This window comes from Chrysochloris asiatica, unplaced genomic scaffold (genome assembly GCF_000296735.1).
Source record: "Chrysochloris asiatica unplaced genomic scaffold, ChrAsi1.0 scaffold00046, whole genome shotgun sequence".
NCBI lineage: Eukaryota > Metazoa > Chordata > Mammalia > Afrosoricida > Chrysochloridae > Chrysochloris > Chrysochloris asiatica.
Genome location: NW_006408564.1, coordinates 1,417,227 through 1,423,764, shown reverse-complemented (window position 1 = coordinate 1,423,764; position 6,538 = coordinate 1,417,227). Strand labels below are relative to the sequence as shown.

The window sequence follows — 6,538 nt, the reverse complement described above, 5'->3', positions numbered from 1 at the left end:
TTTGCCCTTTTTGTGTGGGTGCTTTTTCTTAATCTTTCACAATAATGGTCCTATGCCATATTTCTCCTTTTGGGACTGACTGATTTCACTCAGCATAATGTCCTCAAGGCTCATCCATGTTATGCGGTGGCTTGCTGCTTCCTTGTCATTCTTCAGGGTAGCATAATATTCCATTGTGTGTATGTCCCAAAGTTTGTTTATCCATTCTTCCATTGATGAGCACTTAGGCTGTCTCCATCTTCTTACTATTGTAAATAGTGCTGCTATGAACATTGGTGTGCATATATCTACTTGTGTTATGGCTTGTATTTCTTGTGGATAAATGCCAAGTAGAGGAATTACTGGATCATAGGATATATCTCTATTTCCAAACTTCTGAGGAAAAGCTATATTGTTTTCCAAAGTGGTTTAGACCATTTTGCAATCCCACCAGCAATGTGGGGGTGGGGGGTGGGGTCCCAGTCTCTCCACACCCTCGCCAACATGTGTTGCCCTCTACTTTAACCCCCCAGGCTGCTACAATATTGTGTGCATCAATTGCATTGCAAATTTTTTCATAGTAAATAACAATAATCAAATATTTTTATCAAGAAGCCAGAGTCCACATGATGGCAACTGGTGGATTTACCTTAGTGTTGGCTCTGAGGATATACATCTTTTGGATTTGCCTGTCCAGGACCCATTTCCCCTTCTGTTTATAGCTACTCTCTAGGACTGTCTTTGGGGAATACTCTACTATCCACCACTCTCAGCATCAAGTTTGCATGAAGTGGACTATACCTTTATCCTCAGGGGTGGGCATGTGATCCACATCTAGCAAAAAAAAGCTTCATTCTCTAAGTGGCCCCTGAGACTGGTTTAAAGAGGGATGTACAGCCCACTCAACAGATGCTCAATTATTGCATCTCGGATGATATAAGAAGTCTTCCTTCTATACATGGAGGAATTTCTTGGTTGCATCATATAAAAACATCCCTCTCAACATTCTTTCTATTGTGTTTAATATTTGTCTCATTTTTGTTGTTGTTCAATATGAAAAAATTTGCAATGCAATTGATGCACACAATATTGTAGCAGCCTAGGGGGTTAAAGACATTTAACCAGCTGGGAGAAGAGTTCATTTTCTAGCTTAATACTCAGAGAAATGTGAAGGCAGAGTATTTTTGGTGGTTGAGCATTCTAAGATAAATGGCCCTTTTAAGAAATGAGACTGCAAACCAAGTCCAGTATATAGCTTCAACCCAATCTGGTTAACTGTAAACATCATTAGCTTCAAATGTTTTCTCTTACCCCTATTGTCTGCAATAAGATAGGCCTCCTGAAAGGAAAGTGCTGTTGTTTCACATTTTAACTCCTTCTGGGGTGTTAAAGCTAGCTGAAGTCAGTCTTCCTGCAAGCTACATTAAGCTTGTATTACTCCAGGCCAGAGGAAAATTGTGATATCTCTTCCAGGTTGAGATACTCCAAAGGCACGGTAGTTTTCTTCCTGACATCAGAGCTTTGATAACAGAAAATACGAAGATTTAGATCTGTCTTCTAATAATGCTAGACTTATGGTGTTTTTTCTAACATCCCTTCCTACTTAACTCCTCCATACACTAAAGTCTTGATGTTCAAGATAAAAATTTGTAAGATTTCATGTTAAAATATGTATCCAATGCTGTACTTGCAATGAGTTCTTTAGTGGTATTATTAAATTGTGCTTAAGTTTCCCCAGAACATTTTATGGAACAACTGATCAAGTTTTTTTTTTCTAGTCTGTAACATGAAAAAGGAAAGATAAAAGGATAGAAAGAAAGAGAATAAAATGGTGGTGATATTTCTAGATTTTAAAAAGGCTAGATTTTAGAAATGAAATTGTTGGTTGGACCTACAATTATATGTAGCCTATTTAGAACACAAAACTACAAACATCCATTTTGAGGGATAAATGGGGAAATTCTGAATATGTCACAAGTATTAATGATTTAAGTAACTGTTACCAATTTTTTATGTGTGAAAATAAGATATTCACATTTTTCAGAAATTATTTTGAAGTATTTAGAGGTGAAATATGTCTCACTTTAAAATATGAAGCCAATATGGTAAAATATTTACTAAACCTATGTGATTATTATGGGGGGATCACTAAACAATTTTTATTTTTTCTATGTATTTGAAATATTCTAAAAGTACAGAGAATTTTTTAAAGGGCAGTTAGATTGCCAGTGGATCCATTTCTCTATATGGTTTTTTAAAATCAATATGAATACCATCTCTGGTGAAAATTACAGGAACAAAGACAACCAAAACCCCAAGTATAAATTAGCTAGATTTAAATGATCTTTAAAATAGTCTCTGCTATTGGAACATGAAATTATGCAGCATTTATAAGTAAAAAGTTCATGAAGCTCTCTTAATTCACCCATGTTCTGTGGGTGTGGAAAAATGAATAATAAAAGCATTGCCTGTTAAAGGAATGAAATTTCAACTCATAAATTGAATGCTATGAAAAATATTTAAAGTACTTGTAGGTATAATAGGCTCACCAGAAATAATTCTCATTTGCATGATAGCATTTCCTATAAATGAGCAGAAAGTAATATTTGTTTATTATAGAAAACATAGGTAACCCATAGAAAGAATAAAAATCATTTTGTAATTTTATTTCCTGCTACTAATATGTGGGTATATTTTAATCCAATACTTTTTCTAAACATAGGCATGTATTTTTCTTTTCCTATCTCTCCCATCCCCTTTCCCTCTCCTCTCCTCTTCCTCCTATGCCTTCCACCTTTTAAGAACTTTTATATATAAAGGTGATTAGTCTTTGATCTGAGAGATGGGCTGTAAATATTTTCCCCAGTGTGTCACTTGTCATTTTTTAAATGTTTTGCAACTGTATAATTACAATCAATCACATTTATGGTGACTTCATAAAGTTATAAACAGTTAAAATACAAGAAGGCAATTATCACAGTGCAAGGGAGTCATCATCACTTCTTGAAGACAAAATTATTGCTGGGCACCAGTATTGTACAAGGAAATCTAATAACCATAAATGATATTTTTAATTGAGATATAATTTATACACAACATAGTCTTCTAGGTTTTGACCATAGTATTAGCCTGTGCACACAAGACCCTAGAAAATGTCTTTCAGTCAATTACCCAATGCCTTCCAACGTAGGTTAGAAGTTTCTGATTTCTGTCATGTAGCTTACTTTTTGTTTATTTTCAAGACTTTACATATTTTGGAGTTATGACAGTATATACTCTTTCATACTTAACTCTATTTCACTCAAGCATAATTTATTTTTGAAACTCAAAATTCATGTTGTTTGTTACATGTGTTAGTAGTTGATTTATTTATTTGCAGGCAAATGATGGTAAAAGTTTATTTGTTGATCACTGCACAGTCAATAAAGACAACTATGAAAATGCAAAGAACACAGAGGCTAACTAACACAGGGCAAAGTACACAGCATGAACGGACTACAAGCTTCCTGCACTCCAGCAAGGGGAAGCAAGCCAGGCTACTTACTGTTTTTACTTGACCAATGCTTTTCCTTAAAAAATTGTGCCAATGTCTGTGCATCACCGCACCTAGTAAAATTTAAAGAGTGTCAATAACAAAATCACCGTATTTTCCAAAAGACACAATACACATAATACATTCAGAATCATATTTTCTTTTTCTTCTTCTTTTTCTATTCCCTGAATGTGTAGGTGTTTTAGTCTCTTGTGTTTCTTCTTTCACCTCAACAGGAAGCTGTTTGAAAATATTCTCATTATCATCATCACCATTCATTCCTGCCACTCCAGATTTTCGTCATCTCTATGATGGTGTACAAGGAGCTCTGGTAACGTAGTGGTTACGAATCGGGATACGAACCGCAAGGTCAGCAGTTGGAAACTACCAGTTATTCCGCAGGAGAAAGATGAGGCGTTCTGCTCCCGTAAAGATTTACTGCCTTGGAAACCTTGTACAGGGTCACTATGAGTCAGAACCAACTCCACGGCACACAACACTATGATGGTGTACAAACTGGTGTAGAGTCCTGGGTATTCGTAGAGTTCTGAAGATCAGTGTTCGAAACGTCCAGTTTTTTTTCTTTTTTGGTAAAATCAGTGGAAGAAAAGCATGAGCTATTCCTTTTTTTTTTTAGCTATCTTCTTCTTGAGTAATTTTTCTTTGTTCTTAAACCTCTTCTCCATCGTAGCTTTTCTACAGTTGTCTTATTATACCGTTTCACTGCTGGATTTGATGGCTTTTTAAAGGGAACATCCCAGTCTTTGAAAAGTTTTTCATGTTCTTTCGCAGATGGCATCAAATCACATTTCAAGAGTCTTTCACCAAAATGGTAGTTGTTCATTGTTTCAGCAACTATCTTGGCAACATCATCAGACTCCAACTCCACAAAGGCATAGCTTTTACTTTTTCCACTCTTTCTACTTCTGGACAATCTGAGTCCTGTAAAAGTACCAAACTGGGAGAAATACGCCTTCAGTTGGGGTTCAAAAAGGCCTCAAGGTAAGTGGCCCACATATACTACTCCAAGAGTAAGTTTTTCTTGCTGGGTCACGTACCAGCGGGCCTGCGCCACCTACTCCTGAAACTTGGCCTCTTCCTCTGGGTTCAGCGACAAGAGCTGCTTAGCAGGGCCAGAAAAATCCATCTTGGCCAAGGTGATGCACACCACGCATGCAGAGTTCCTGGAAATGCGAGACTATCAGGTCTTTCAAAGGGTAAGTGGAGGCGGGAGGGGTCGGGGATGTGTGGGATGGACCAAGAGGTGTGGTGATACGTGAGGGGCAGGGCAGAGTAGTTTATTTTTAATGCTGAGCAGTATTCTTTTTAAAGAGCTCTGGTAGTAAAGCGGGTTAGTTATTGAGCTGCTAACTAAACTGCTGGCGGTTTAAAGCCACCAACAACTTTGCAGGATAAAGATGATGCATAAAGATTTATAGCCTCAGGAATCCTATAGGGTTATTATGAGTCAGACCAACTCCACAGGTCACCTGGGTGTCTGGTATTCCATTAAGGCATCCTGCTAGTGAATGGCTAAGTGCTCTGAACCCACCCCAGTGGCTCCACAGGATAAAGTTTTGGTGATCTGCTTCCATAATGATGGTACAACCTTGAGAGCATTCCAGGGCAGTTCAGCTCTGTCACGTGGAGTTCATATGAGATCAAAATCCCTTCCACGGCACCTAACAATGAAAGTATTCTATTAAATGTACTAAGCACTATGTGTTTATACAGTGACCTTTTTGATGCCTACTTGAGTTGCTCTCAGCCCAAATTGAATATTCATGTACAATTTGTGAGCATGTGTTTTCATTTTCCTTGAATAAATATCTAGGAGTGAAATTGTTAGAATAGTGGAATCTATGTGTTGAGCCCAGATGTGGCACTGTAGGATAAGCACTGGACTGGTAACCAAAATGTCGGCAGTTCCAACTCACCAGCTGCTCCTGGAAATTCTATACAGGATCACTATGAGTTGAAACTGACTCAGTGGTGCACAATAACAATATGCGTATGAGAAATCACCAAACTGTTTTCCAAAATGGCTGTATCCTTTTACACTCCTATCAGTGCTATTGTGTTAGGTGCCATTCAGTCGGCTCTAATTTAGCAATCCCATGCACAATAGAAGGAAACACTGTCTGGTCCTGAACCATCCTCACAATTGTTATGTTTGAGCCCATTGTTACATTCACTGTGTCAGTCCATTTCATTGAGGGATCTTCCTCTTTTTGGCTGATACTCTCTTTACCAAGCATGATGCCCTTTTCAATGGATTGATCCATCATGATAACATGTCTGAAGTACATGAGATAAAGTCTCATCATCCACACATCTAAGGAACATTGTGATTATACTTCTTCCAAGACAGAGTTGTTTGTTCTTCTGGAAGTCCATGATATAGTCACTATTCCATATTCAAATGTGTCAAATTTTCCCTGAACTTCCTTATTCATTCATGCATAGGAGGCAATTGAAAATATCATGGTTTCGGCCAGGATTACGTTAGTTCCCAAAGTGATATCTTTAATCTTTAACACTTAAATGAGATCTTTTACAGTAGATTTGTCCCAGTAAGATGTGTCATTTGATTTCTTGACAGTTGCTTCTGTAAGTGTTGATTGTGGATCTAAGTAAAATGAAATCCTTGACAATATCAATCTTTTCTCCATTCATCATGCTGTTTTTTTTTTTGTTGTTGTTTTTTAATCATACTGGTTTTTACTGGTACAGTTACAGGGATTTTTGTTTTCTTTACATTAAAGTTACTTCATGTATGTTGTAGTGTTTGATCAGTAAGCACTTCGAGTCCTCTTTGCTTTCAGAAGGCAAACATATTATTAATAAGACATGAAAATTCCAGTTGTTTCATATCCTCAACGAAACTTGATATTGATTGGCTTTTTGAATTTAACTCTTCTAGACGGCACTTAACAACAACAACAACAAGTGGATGTGTAACGTAGTGGTCACAAATTGGGCTGCAAACCGCAAGGTCAGCAGTTCGAAACTGCCAGCTGTTCCGCG

At 37.2% G+C, this 6,538-nt stretch overlaps 1 pseudogene; it reads right to left on the bottom strand.

The window, feature by feature from the left end:
* Positions 1–4,128: 4,128 nt before the first annotated feature.
* LOC102818246 lies at positions 4,129–4,658 on the bottom strand (annotated as a pseudogene).
* Positions 4,659–6,538: the final 1,880 nt, after the last annotated feature.